Below are 14,059 nucleotides of genomic sequence, written 5' to 3'. Positions count from 1 at the left end.
TTTCATTCCTTAATTTGATTCAACACAAAATATGTAACAAGAAAAATGAAAAGTGCTTTTCTCTTCACTACAAAAGGGGAAAAATAAATATGCCAGCTAAAACCATCTTTTCTTTGCAAGCAAAAATGTCCCATATGTGATTCCTAGTCACACAACCTTTGCATAACCTTACTTAGTCCCCTATAAAACCCTCACTAGGCTCCCACCCCAGCCACAACTTCAAGGCCATCCATCCATTGAAGATGTCCTTCCAAGAGCAGGAAGCTTATCTCCAAGTATCACACCAAATCTTCTGGACTTGCAAGTCATCTTAAGAACATGCACCAAAGCATCATAACCCGAGTCATCATTAGTTACCAGGATGATTCAGGATTTTAATTCCCAAAGGTAGTTTAAATCAAATGTAAAATGTATTCCAGAAACTCTATATAAACAATTCCCTTGGTACCCAGAAAGTGGTGAAATAACAGGAGATAACATACTCATTATACTTTATAAATACTCACACTTTATGGATGTGGAACACAGAAACCAAGCCTTCCAGTCAGACATGAAGAAGCTCGTTCCTCCGATTGGAAATGCTCTAAGTGGACCTTTCCAGGGCATTAGGAATCCTGACTGATTGTCTGAGAGGTACCGGTAAGTAGTCTTCACTCCCAAGGCTGTTGTAACACAAACTATATAAGGTAGTCAAGATAAGAGTGTCAGTTCTGGGACTGGACAGAATGGGGCTTTGGGACAGGGGTGTTTTGCTTCTGTCAGAGAAGCAAATGGGGAAGGATTGGTTGACTCTGTCTGGGAAAAGCTGGGGTTTTTATTGGTGTGTTAATCTATGAGGAAACCTTAGCAGAGACCTGACAAGCTCATGAAAGCTATGAAATCGCACACAAAATTTTATGTGAGTGAAACTTTCCTAGGAAGCGATACTTAGCTTTCATCAGATTCTCAAAGTAGCTCACGTGCCCCTACTTCCCAGGGGTTAAAAATATTTCTTAATTGTTTGAATTGTTCAAACAAAGAAAGGAAAAACACAATACTCTGAATTATTAAATTTCAATGTATCAGTTAAACACAACAATAAATGTTAAAAGTGTCTGAGCAAACTAAGAAGTATTACTGAACTCATCTACCATACCTAAAATTGTCTCATTAGGAGTCTAAATTTAAAAAAATAATAATAATAAAACATAAAAATACAAAACATAAAAATATTGAGGAATCATAAGTGGGGAGGCAGTATGGTTTAGGCTGAGAGCTCTGGAATCAGCCTCAGTTCTGTTCACTTGCTCAGTTGTGTCCAACTCTTTGCGACCCCCATGGAATGCAGCACTCCAGGCTTCCCTGTCCATCACCAATTCCTGGAGGTTACTCAAACTCATGTCCATTAAGTTGGTAATCCCATCCAACCATCTCATCCTCTGTCATCCCTCTTTCTTCCCGCCTTCAGTCTTTCCCAAAATTAGGGTCTTTTCAAATGAGTCAGTTCTTCGCATCAGGTGGCCAGAGTACTGGAGTTTCAGCTTCAATACTGAAGCTGAAAGGAGTGGATAGGATGGACTCTGGGTGGACACAGTCTTTCCAATAAATATTCAGGAATGATTTCCTTTAGGATGGACTGGTTGGATATCCTTTCTGTCCAAGAGACTCTCAAGAGACTTCTCCAACACCACAGTTCAAAAGCATCAATTCTTCGGTGCTCAGCTTTGTTTAGAGTCCAAATCTTACATCCACACATGACTACTGGAAAAACCATAGATTTGACTAGATGGACCTTTGTTGGCAAAGTAATGTCTCTGCTTTTTAATATGCCATCTAGGTAGGTCATAACTTCTTTTCCAAGGAGTATGCATCTTTTAATTTCATGGCTGCAGTCACCATCTGCAGTGATTTTGGAGCCCAAGAAAATAAAGTCTGTCACTGTTTCCATTGCTTCCCCATCTATTTGCCATGAAGTGATGGGGCCAGACGCCATGATCTTCGTTTTCTGAATGTTGAGTTTTAAGCCAACTTTTTCACTTTCCTCTTTCACCTTCATCAAGAGGCTCTGTAGTTCTTCGCTTTCTGCTCTAAGTGTGGTGTCTTCTGCATATCTGAGGTTATTGTTATTTCTGCCAGCAATCTTGATTCCAGCCTAACTTGAATCAGCTTAACTGTTTTCAAATTCTGGCTCAGCTGCTTTGCAAATTTGGAAAAACTGCTGAACATTTCTGTGTAACAATTTCCTCATGAAGAAAATAGAAGAAATAACCATTACTCATTAAACAGAATGATACATGTAAAAATAATCAGTCTCAGCACATTACAAATATTCAAATAATCATCAGTTATTATTAGCCAGTTTGAGAGTAATCAAACCACAATACTCAGTATTTTATTTTTTAAAGTGATCGTAAACTTTCTCTTTGGGAGAAAATGATGAGTCAAACATTCATTATTAGATTTTTTTTCTGGAATTTATCATCAGGTGTAGCTCTATATTCTAAGAAGTAATAGACTAAATATTAATGTTATCTATAAGCCTCAATCTTAATTGCCCTTGAAGAAAATCAGAGAGTGTACTGGGTTGAAAACTATTAAGAAAGAATATCCAGTTAGAAATTTTTTTGAATGCAGACAAGCATCTCCATAGGATAAATAATGATTCAATATTGAGCTAATGGAAAAGAAAACTTTAAAAATCTAGAAATTAGAATAGAATGCATTAACCATGTTTTGGAAACTTCAGCAGCAAATATGCAATCATTTCTATAACAGCTAACATGTTAAAAACCTTCTATAACACAAGAGCTGTTGAATAAACCTGGAGTCTGCCCATTGGCTTTTTGGTTTCCTCCAGAGTTATTAAACCCTGCCATTACTCAGTTTGAATTGAGAACCGTCATAGTACTTGTCCACCTGACCTGCCTCTTGAGAATCCTGTATGCAGGTCAGGAAGCAACAGTTAGAACTGGAAATGGAACAACAGACTGGTTCCAAATAGGAAAAGGAGTACGTCAAGGCTGTATATTGTCACCCTGCTTATTTAACTTCTATGCAGAGTACATCATGAGAAAAACTGGGCTGGAAGAAGCACAAGCTGGAATCAAGACTGCTGAGAGAAATATCAATAACCTCAGATATGCAGAAGACACCATCCTTATGGCAGAAAGTGAAGAAGAATTAAAGAGCCTCTTGATGAAAGTGAAAGAGGAGAGTGAAAAAGTTGGCTAAAACCTCAACTTTCAGAAAACTAAGATCATGGCATCTGGTCCCATCACTTCACAGCAAATAGGTAAACAGTGGAAACAGTGGCTGACTTTATTTTTCTGGGCTCCAAAATCACTGCAAATGGTGATTGCAGCCATGAAATTAGAAGACACTTACTCCTTGGAAGAAAAGTTATGACCAACCTAGACAGCATATTAAAAAGCAGAGACATTACTTTGCCAACAAAGGTCCATCTAGTCAAGGCTATGGTTTTTCCTGTGGTCATGTATGGATGTGAGAGTTGGACTATAAAGAAAGCTGAGCGCCAAAGAATTGATGCTTTTTAACTGTGGTGTTGCAGAAGACTCCAGAGAGGCCCTTGGACTGTAAGGAGATCCAATCAGTCCATCCTAAAGGAGATCAGTCCTTGGTGTTCACTGGAATGACTGATGTTGAAGCTGAAACTCCAATACTTTGGCCACCTCACGCAAAGAGCTGACTTATTCAAAAAGACCCTGATGCTGGGAAAGATTGAGGGCAGGAGGAGAAGGGGACAACAGAGGATGAGATGGCTGGATGGCATCATTGACTCGATGGACATGGGTTTGGGTGGGCTCCGGGAGTTGATGATGGACAGGGAGGCCTGACACGCTGTGGTTCATGGGGTTGCAAAGAGTCAGACACGACTGAGCGACTGAACTGAACTGAATTGAACTGAACTGAACACTACTTGAACGAGGTGAGAGGATTTAACCAATTCTAGAAATGAATTCGAAAGAATGTTTTCCTGTCTTTAGATGGCACAGAATCCAGAACAACAAATATTTCACTGATTGTTCATACACTGTGCCTAAAGATCTAAAGGTTTTTGGTTTGTTTTAAGACTGTTATTGAGAGAGAGAAGACCACAACAAAATGGGTTCACCTCTGCCATATGCCAAAAGTGTCAGAAACTACCATATTTAAAAGATTCCATACCATTTTCTGATATAAGCTCATCTGAAGATCTTGGGACACCTAAGATTGCTGCTCCTCTCCCTAACCCTTAAAGATACACTTTCCAAAGGTGTGTCCTTGAATCCTTGCTGTTACTTCTTTCTCTTTCTCCAAATGATCTTATTGGTCCATACAGCTTTTAGCATCCTCTGTCCGTTGATGATTCCCAAATTAGTATCATGAGCTCTGACTGTGCAATAGACACCCCGATCCCCTCAAAATGAATTCAACATCCTTCCCTCCAACTCCACTCCTAGCTCATTCTATATCTGTTAAAATTACTAACTCTCAGTAACATTGTTATGTAGATAGAGAGAAATTTTGCGTCTCTTTTTCACCTCGATTATGTTTCAGCTTCTGAATTCTATGATATTAATTTTGATGTGTATTTAAATTGTATTATATCTTCTGGGAAAGAGACAAGGTAAAATTAAATGGTCAGTTCTTAGGTTATCGATATCCTGGTCTTTCAGACGTGAAAACAATTTCAGTCAAGCACCAGTTTCTAGCCATGTTTCTCATCATTCAATTACAGACCTTAGATTCAAACAAAAGGGACCCTGCCTTGGCTCCGTTCTTTAGGGCAACTCTACACCTCTTCCTACTTCACCATATCACACTGGACAAAGCCAAAGGGGTGTGTCCACCCACAGTCCATCCTATCCACTCCTTCAAGACCATCCAAGTAACAAGACCTTCAAATTCCTGGCCCAAACAGCCTCTGCCTCACTCCCAAAATCTATAGGAGTTTCTTTCCCAGATCACCTAGTAAGCATGAACCACACTACAGATGCTCACATGCACGGGCCTCAAGGGGAGCCAAGGGATGGCTGTTTGCAGGGTGTGAACAGAGGGTGTTCATGCAGGCTGGCGTGTCTAAGCTTGCATAGCCACATGTGCAGCTGGACACAGGTTTTCCCTGTGCCACCTCATTCTGGCTTGGAGAGGCAAGCATCCCAAGAATTCTGCCTTCCGGGTTATTATAAAAGTGTATTTGTTAAGAGTGAAAGATAGGATGTATTTTATTAATTTGTTAACTTTATTTCTGACTTTTAATATTTAAGCATATGATACATGGGCCTCCATTTGGTTTTCTTGCCTTGGGTCCTGCCAGTGTCAAAGGTGGGCCTACTCCTAGAAAGCCTATTTTCTAACCACACTAGTTATTTGTAGCTCTTTAATGCCTTGTCTTTCTCAAACACCAATTATATTATATTGGATGTTATCTCTTTCTATGTACTCCTGAAGCATTCTTTAAGAAGTTTGAAGGTTAAAAACTGCCACTATTATCACTACTTTTTTTTACATTGTTCTGGAAGTACTAGCCAATACAAGTAGAGGAGAGAGAAGAATGAGATGGTATACAGAAATGAGGGAAGAATTTCATATCTTTTTCATATTATATGAATTTGTATTGGTAAAGAAAACAAGAGAATTGACTAAAAAATTATTTTTAAATGATGAGGAACAATACTAAGAAAAACAGTTATAAAATTAATTTACAGAAATCAATAACTTTCCTATATATGGAGGTGAGGTGAGGTGAAGTCACTCAGTCATGTCCGACTCTTTGCGACCCCATGGACTGTAGCCTACCAGGCTCCTCCCTCCATGGGATTCTCCAGGCAAGAGTACTGGAGTGGGTTGCCATTTCCTTCTCCAGGGGATCTTCCTGACCCAGGGATCGAACCTGGGATATATAAACAATACTTAAACTACAAAGCTAAAAAAAAAAAGATTTAACTTACAATAGCTACAAAAAGATAAAATACCTGTGAATAGATTTTAAAGAAATATGCAGGATGTTTATCTGTAATGTGTAAAGAAAACTTTAAAATTCCATTTAGGAAAGTCCTAAATAAATAAAATACACACTTTAATTACAGAAAAGAAGATTTCAGCTGTAAAGATGGCAATTCCCTCCAAGTTAACATACTCATTCAGTGCAATAGCATTCTAAGTACAAATAGATTTTTTTTTTCAATTTGAGGCTGACTTGATAAAACATTGGCAAAGTTCCTCATACACACACACACACACACACACATACAAAATACATGTGAGAATATCCAGAAAATTTGCTACCAGGTGTTAAAATCAAGATTTTAAATATTGTATTTAAGGGTTTAGTCCTGGATCTAGAAGAGACTACAAATAAAAAGAAGCGAAAATTAACCCAAGTACTTATGAATGCTTTACTTTGTGAAAAGGCTGAAGTTTTAAATCAACAGAATCAGTTGGCAAATGATTTCTCACCAAAAAAAAATGGCATCAGAATACCCAGCTAGCTTTTCAGAGAAATAAAAAGAGTTAATTACCTAAATCCTTATACCAAAATTAAACTCCAGAAAATTCAAACACTGCAATATAAAAAGGAAATCTAATAAAGCTCTAGAATAGACAGAGATTATTATTTTAATAATTTTAAATTCAGGAAGGCTTAGCCAATCCTATCACAGAGATCAGAATTTAAAAGAAAAAGATAAATTTGACATCAAACCACTTAAGATTTACTATACACAGCACAAAGAAAAATTACCATACCAACAATGAAACACTTGGATAAGCCAAAAAAGAACTTATAATACATATATCAAATGGCTGATCTCCTTAATAAAGAAAGAGACCTGTAAATAAAATGATTAGAACACTAACAATTTAATAAAAAGTTAGTAAAGGAATTGAACTTAACAAGCATAAAAAAAAATACATGCAAGTAATTGGTTGAAAAATGCTAAAAGAGACACAAATCAAGAGACATGAGTTACCAATATTTACCATCACAGCAGCCAAGGTTTAAAATCTGATAGCACTAGGTTTGTGGGAAAACCAATATTCTTGTACAAAATTGTTGGAGTGTAACTTGGTGCCACTAACTTAGAGGTCAATTTGTGACTCTCCATCAAAAGAGAAAATGAATGAGTTCAGACATTTTTGTGTCTGTTTTAGCAAAGTAAAGCTAAATGACAGCTCTTAATCACTGGGATTGTGAACCCAAATTTTGGTCATCTTGTACTGGAACAAAGAGGTAAGAAGCTTTTGTTTGTAAATATCTAATCATTTTGAAGCCATATTTTCTTTTTTCAGCAAGAGAAAGAACAGGATGGCAAGAGGCAACCATACCACAGTCACAGAATTTGTCCTCATGGGATTCACAGACTGTCCCGAGCTTCAGCTTCCTCTCTTTGTGGTCTTCTTGGTCATTTATCTCATCACCATGGTGGGAAACCTTGGCATGATCCTGCTCATCAGGATGGATTCCAGGCTCCACACCCCCATGTACTATTTCCTTAGCCACCTGGCTTTCATTGATCTTTGTTACTCCTCTTCCATTGGACCCAAGATGCTGCAAAATTTATTGGTGAAGGAAAAAACCATCTCCTTTTCAGGCTGTTTTGCCCAGCTCTACTTCTCCAGTGCTTTTGCCACCACTGAATGCTTCCTCTTGGCCACAATGGCCTACGACCGCTACATGGCCATCTGCAATCCCTTGATTTACACAGCCATTATGACTCAGAGGGTCTGCAAGGAGTTGGCGATCGGGGTCTATACCTATGGTTTCCTAAACTCTGTGATACAGACAGTTCTGACTTTCCAGTTGTCTTTCTGTGACTCCAACATCATCCACCATTTCTATTGTGCTGACCCCCCTCTCCTTGCCCTCTCTTGCTCTGACACCCACAGCAAAGAAAAGCAGCTCTTGATCTTCTCTGCAGTGAATCTCACTGGATCCCTCTTGACTGTCCTCATCTCCTACATTTGCATCCTCTTTTCCATTATAAAAATCCAGTCTTCAGAAGGCAAGTGCAAAGCATTTTCTACCTGTGCCTCCCACCTCACTGTGGTCATCATTTTCTACGGAACACTATTTTTCATGTACCTAACGCAACCTAAAGCAAGGAATTCATGGAAGTACAACAAAGTGGTCTCTGTGTTTTATAGTCTTATAATTCCCATGCTCAATCCCCTGATCTATAGCTTGAGGAACAGAGGTAAAGAACACCCTGAAGAAGATGCTGGAGAGCAAGGAGTCATAGTGAGTTTTCAGTGGGTAGCATTAGGAAATCATGATGTACTGACATGGTATAACCAATCTATTTGAAATTTCACAAGCCTATTATCCACCATCCAACCAGAATAAACAATCAATCTAATTTGGATTCTTTAAAGATCAAAAGTACTAGACCACTTGCTTCAGACAGTAATATTTAATCCAAGTAATTATCATAGACTAATCAGAATTGATTTACAAGCTAGACTGTTAATAACTTCACATGTTGAAAATGATATTAGGTAGTAATATAGAAACTTTCAATTAGGTAGTAATATGGGAAATTCATTTTTTGAGCTCCAAAATCACTGCAGATGGTGACTGCAGCCATGAAATTAAAAGACCCTTGTTCCTTGGAAGAAAAGCTATGACCAACCTAGACAGCATATTGAAAAGCAGAGACATTACTTTGCCAACAAAAGTGCATCTAGTCAAAGCTATGGTTTTTCCAGTAGTCATATATGGATGTGAGAGTTGGACCATAAAGAAAGCTGAGCACCAAAGCATTGATGCTTTTGAACTGTGGTGTTGGAGAAGACTCTTGAGAGTCCCTTGGACAGCAAGAAGATCCAACCAGTCAATCCTAAAGGAAATCAGTCCTGAATATTTATTGGAAGGACTGATGCTGAAGCTGAAACTCCAGTACTCTGGCCACCTGACGCAAAGAACTGACTCATTTAAAAAGACCCTGATGCTAGGAAAGATTGAATGTGGGAGGTGAAGGAGGCAACAGAGGATGAGATGGTTGGATGGCATCACTGACTTGATGGACATGATTTTGAGTAAGCTCTGGGAGTTGGTAATGAACAGGGAAGCCTGGCCTGCTGCAGTCCATGGGATCACAATGAGTCAGACATGACTGAGCGACTGAACTGAACTAAACTGATGGGAAATTCAAAAAAGTCCCAAAAAGTAACAGTCAGAGTAAAATTTAACAAATTAACAAATTTTAATTGAAATTAACAAAATTGGGTGTAAAACCCACACATGAAAATTTATGTTGTTAGGAACATTTTCCTGCTTAAAACAGGCTATATGGTAGCAAGTCACTTGTAAATCTTAAAATATATTTCTTCATAACATTTCTATGTTGGTGGTCAAGTTTCAAGGCCTGATCACATAAAAGAATATTTAAGTGTAATTGAAATACTGCATGCTTAAAATGAACAATAGAAAAAATAGTATTACTATTAGCAATAATAAGGGGGAGGGGAGAACAGAAAAACTATGAATCAGTTCAACGTGGGACTTATTTTAACGTTTGTGTAGAATAGAAAATTTAAATAGAAGAGATAGAGAAGGTTTAGTGTACTTTCAGAGATGTTAAAAGTGGTCATTTATTTGATAGCCAGGGTTTAATTTTTCCAGTTTCTGGAAAGTCCAGCTGCAGTGATATTTAGGAGGCATGGTTTTGGGAGGAGAGTCTAAAAGGAAAGAAAATTAAGGAGGAAAAGAGGAGAGCTTCGCACATTCTGACCAGGTCCAAATGTGCATGTTTCTTAAATTATTTAAATGATCTAGAGAAATACTTTAGTTTTTCAACATTTTCCATGTTCTTTATTGCTATTTTCACAGATATGATAGTCCAACTTTCTGAGACATAAATCTACATAAGTTCTTGCTATCAGTGGGGACAGGTGAAGAAAAATCACTTTTAATTTTTTTTTTTAGGCAAAAATATGAGCACTCTATAGTTTTCTCAAGCCCCAGTTCTAATACTTCTTCCAAAATAATTCTTAAGACATATAAATCTGCCATGAACCAAACCAAACCCTTTGCAAATGCAATTATTTTTCTCTTTTTAAAAGTAGCTCAGAATATTTATCACCAATCAATTATAAATAAGTTTAAAATTAGTCAAGATCTAAGGGATGCCCATTGCCCCCAGATTACAGATAATATTAAGGGGTCTTTGTTGAACTGTTGCTTGTGATCTAGTAATTTAGGAAAATAAAAATAGTTCAATAGGCGTAACTCTTCTCACAGGTCAAAAAGACTTTCTGGAGAGTTGTGTTCAAGCCACATTCCTAAACATATGGGTTGTTGGCTGTGGTTAAAAAGAAAGATATTACCAGGGTAAAGGAACAGAGTGAGGAAAGGTATGAAGCAAGCCCAGAGGGTAGGAGAGCCTACATAGTCTGTGTGCAAGAAAGGAGCCAGCAAGGTAGCCAAGATGGTGCTGAAGGATAACACGACACAGATGCTTAGACAATGATTTCATTGAAACTTACCAGGTTAACTCTTCACAGTGCACTCTAGAACCCACCACAGTTCTTGGCACAGACCAAACACACCGTAACCGACTGTCAAGCAGAATGGTACTTTTCCATATTTAGTCCTAATTCCAATGGATAGGTGAACATGGTGCCCAGTAATGGCCCTGTGGTTGGGAAGTAACAGAGAGAAGGAAGCTGCTAAGGTCATAAGATCTTTGCTTTTCTGGTTGTTTTTAACTGAGGTAAAGTTGGTATATAATTCTATATTAGTTTCTGGTATATAACATAAAAATTTGATCTTTGTGTATACCACCAAATGATCACCACAATCAGAGGAAGACTGTTTTTTAATCTTCTCCTCAACAAGGCTAACATCTTTAAGACAAGAAAACATGAAGGCAACTACTCAGCCTGACCAGTAGAAGAGATGCATGTGGGAAGATTGTATATTGATTGGGAAGATGGTAGTAGCTAGAGTTATTGATGGACCATGACAGGCAAGGGACCATCATTATCTCACGATAAAGAAAATGAGCAGGCATCAGCACTCAGATGATAAATTATGTTTTCAACAAGAAGTCACACTCATTTCTTAAAATTTTTTTTCAAACTATTTCACATCAGTTTAGTTTAGAAAGAGGAAACAAATAGTAAATAGACCTCACATGTTTTATACATACCTCTCAGCAGCAAATTATAATCATGTTCTCGAAGGACTATTTGGCCTAAGAGTACATTTCATCAGTTCTACAGTTCTTTTTAGAGAAAACTGAAGAAATGTCATAGGACCTTTCCATAGTGCTTTCACAGCAGGTGAATTTGTGTGCTTTGTTCAATGTGCTTCTTTGATTTCCTATAAAGCAAAACAGAAAATTGAGAACATTGTATTCACAGATTATGAAGGATATAAGTTCATGTTTTCCTAAATTCCTCAAAGACCTAGAAAACAGAGAGAGGAACTGTCTGTATTACCTAAATTTTGAGCTAATATTTTCTATTTCCTTTCCCACTGAGACTCTTTAGTCTTGTAAATTTGTGTCCCTGATTTGGGCCTTATGGTAAGAAAATTCTCCAGTGAATTTCTACATTTATAAAATCTATAGCATACCATACAGGTGTTGAGATGATTGGATGGCATCACTGACTCAATGGACATGAGTTTGCTCCATTTCAGGGAGATAGTGAAGGACAGAGAGGCTTGGCTTGCTGCACTTCATGGAGTCACAGAGTCGGAAACAACATAGGAACTGAACAACAATAACAAAATACAGGGGTATAGTATTAAGATGATTATATTTAATCCTTAAGAGAAACTAGCATGATTATGCATCTTCATTCACTTACAAAGTGAGGCTGCTTCAATCAATACTCACAACAATTACACTAATTTTTTGACCAAAATAAACAAATTCCTTCTGCAAAAGTATTACCAAAATAATGAAAATTTTATCTGTGTTAGGTTTTAAAGGTCCAACATTTCACTGAAAGTGAAAATAAAACTTCTCTCACATACAAATAAAATATTAATCCATTTTCCTTATGGTAATCCTAAAATGAATGTTATCTGCCAGCATTCACTACAATACAATTTCCATTAACACATCTAATTGTAGCTAAAATATATGACATATGCATATGTAAATAAATCTATATTTATTTGCACATAAAATGCTGAATTTTTAAATGAGCTTAAATTTCTTCTTTCTTTTTAAATTTAAATTTCTTCTTTCTTTTCATTTAATACTCAACTGATTTGCCATGCTTAGAAACATACCCAAAGGATATTATTATGTTGATCATGAGAAAGGAAACTTGAGTGAAGATTCTATTCATTTTCTTTCATATTATTTGACATACATAAGTATTCCAGAAACAAGAATTTTTAAATCTTAAAGGTGTGCCACCAGATTTTCAACTCTGCTCTGGATGTATAATTCTAGCATTCTTTGGAGAGCAAAGTGGAACTGGAAAATGTTAATCAGTGATGAAGAGCGGCTCTCGCCTGCAATTAAATGGTGCATCCATCAGAGAGACAGGGAGCCACCGATGTTAGAACATGGGGAGTTTAGGCTCCTGGGAAGGAGACAGATTTAGCCTATTCTGTAAAAATACCTAGGGCTTTCATCTCTGGTGAGATAAGGCAAACTGGAGAGAGGGAAAGATCATCTTAATTTTACAATATCAAATAATTACTTTAGTGTTATTGCAGCAGCTTGACAATCCCAACAGAAGGCTTTATTCTGTGGTCTGAAAGAATGTATTTTATCCCTTCAAGCTCAGTTTATTTGCCTGGGTGTGTTGACCACTCTAGCACATGGACACCTACCACCTTGCAGCTTCTGCCTCTCATTATAGGTAGCCCTTTCTGCTGATCACATAGGACCTATTAGAAGCAGAAGGATAGAGCAGAGAGCCAGGTAAGTACAAGCACTCTCCAGCCCACCTCTGGCTCACCCTCAGGAAGGATGCTACACAATTGCATAATAGGTTTCTCATACTTGGGCAGAAATAGGAAGAACTCCCAGGTCCATCTCTGGTTTCCCACAGAAGGTTTTTATTCCATTTTCATTGCCTTTCCTCTTAGAAAGAACAATTTTTAACTCTTCTTATCCCTAGCAGGTTATCTCCTGCTATCCCTTATCATAGGGCTTCCCTAGTATTTCAGCAGGTAAAGATTCTGCTTGCAATGCAGGAGATCCGGGTTTGATCCCTGGGTCTGGAAGATCCACCCGAGAAGGAAATGACAACCCACTCCAGTATTCTTGCCTGGACAATCCCATGGACAGAGGAGCCTGGCAGGCTACAGTCCACGGGGTCTCAAGAGTCGGACACAACTTAGTGAATAAACCACCACATCCCTTGCAGGCAGGAGGAAAAGGGGATGACAGAGGATGAGATGGTTGGATGGCATCACTGACTTGATGGACATGGGTTTGAGTAAGCTCCAGGAGTTGGTGATGGACAGGGAAGCCTGGCGTGCTGCAGTCCATGGGGTCGCAAAGAGATGGACGCGACTAAGTGACTGAACTGATCCCTAGCAAGTGGGCTTGCCAGGTGGCTCAGTGGTAAAGAAAATGCCTGCCAATGCAGGCAACACAGATTTGATCCCTGGGTAGGGAAGATCCCCTGGAGAAGGAAATGACAACCCACTCCATTATTCTTGCCTTAAAAATTCCATGGACAGAAGAGCCTGTCCATGCGGTCACGGAGAGTCAGACAGGACTGAGCGACTGAATAAGCACATCCCTATCAACCCATCTCATGTGAAAGCTTATATTATGAATAGCATGCTTCCTTATCCATCATGGGCCTTAGCAAAACTAGCAAGTAGCTTTCCATAGAAACCTTTCAGACACACAGTTTAAATTGATGTTCACTATAAGGGGGCAGAAAAGGGAAAGGAAATGCTCATTAATGTTGTTTATATTGGGGGATCATTTTTAGAAAGAAATGTTCAAATCTCTTTCACAAATCTTGGGCTATCTTTCCTTCTTATATTTATCACAAATCATAGATTGGTCCTATATTGTCCACAAGCAGAAGAAACAACTCTACCAGTTAATCTATGTTTTAATCTAAAAGTGCATTTCTTTGTTCTGTTTTAATGAAT

At 38.1% G+C, this 14,059-nt stretch overlaps 1 pseudogene; it reads left to right on the top strand.

Annotated features, from left to right (window-relative positions):
• The first annotated feature begins 7,285 nt into the window (after positions 1-7,285).
• LOC138420910 (olfactory receptor 5M5-like) lies at positions 7,286-8,219 on the top strand (annotated as a pseudogene).
• The last annotated feature ends 5,840 nt before the right edge of the window (positions 8,220-14,059 follow it).

Source organism: Ovis canadensis, chromosome 15 (assembly GCF_042477335.2).
Source record: "Ovis canadensis isolate MfBH-ARS-UI-01 breed Bighorn chromosome 15, ARS-UI_OviCan_v2, whole genome shotgun sequence".
Taxonomy (NCBI): domain Eukaryota; kingdom Metazoa; phylum Chordata; class Mammalia; order Artiodactyla; family Bovidae; genus Ovis; species Ovis canadensis.
The sequence above is the reverse complement of the archived record's forward strand: the minus strand, read 5'-3'. Positions and strand labels throughout refer to the sequence as shown.